Genomic DNA, 701 nt, shown 5'->3' with positions numbered 1-701 from the left:
ATGGTAACACTTTACTTGAAGGGGTGTGCATAAGACTGACATGACCCGCCGCCTATTGAGCTGCAGCTGTGACCGATCAGCCTGTGATGAGGACGGCCAGGTGTTCCTCGCTTGTTTCCAGGGCGACGCTGATGCAGCTTCGAAGAGGAGAGGAGAAGTTGGGGATGAAGCAGCGATAATACCCCGCCAACCCTAGAAAGGCTCGTACCTGGGTCTTGGTCTCGGGTCTCGGAGCGGAGCGTACCGCCTCCACCTTCTTCTCCTGCGGCCGAATGAGACCCCGTCCCACCTGGAACCCCAGGTACTTCGCCTCGGAGAGGGCAAGGTGGCATTTCCGAGGGTTGGCGGTGAGTCCCGCCCTCTGGAGCTCAAAGAGCACCCTCTGTAACCGGTCCAGGTGGTCTTCCCATGCCTCGGAGTGGATCACGACGTCATCCAGATAGGCCACGGTGTAGGACTGATGGGGCTGCAACAGGATGTCCATCATCCAATGGAACGTGGCGGGTGCCCCGTGAAGGCCAAAGGGAAGGGTCCGGTACTGCCAGTGGCCACTAGGGGTAGAGAAAGCAGTCTTAGATTTGGCACTCAGAGAGGGGTACCTGCCAGTAGCCTTTGGTGAGGTCCAACGTAGAAATATACTGGGCCCTTCCCAGCCGGTCCAACAGCTCATCCACCCGAGGCATGGGGTATCCGTCGAACTC

The sequence above is a fragment of the Sinocyclocheilus anshuiensis genome, unplaced genomic scaffold (genome assembly GCF_001515605.1).
Source record: "Sinocyclocheilus anshuiensis isolate Anshui unplaced genomic scaffold, SAMN03320099.WGS_v1.1 scaffold463, whole genome shotgun sequence".
In the NCBI taxonomy this organism is placed as follows: domain Eukaryota; kingdom Metazoa; phylum Chordata; class Actinopteri; order Cypriniformes; family Cyprinidae; genus Sinocyclocheilus; species Sinocyclocheilus anshuiensis.
The sequence above is the reverse complement of the archived record's forward strand: the minus strand, read 5'-3'. Positions refer to the sequence as shown.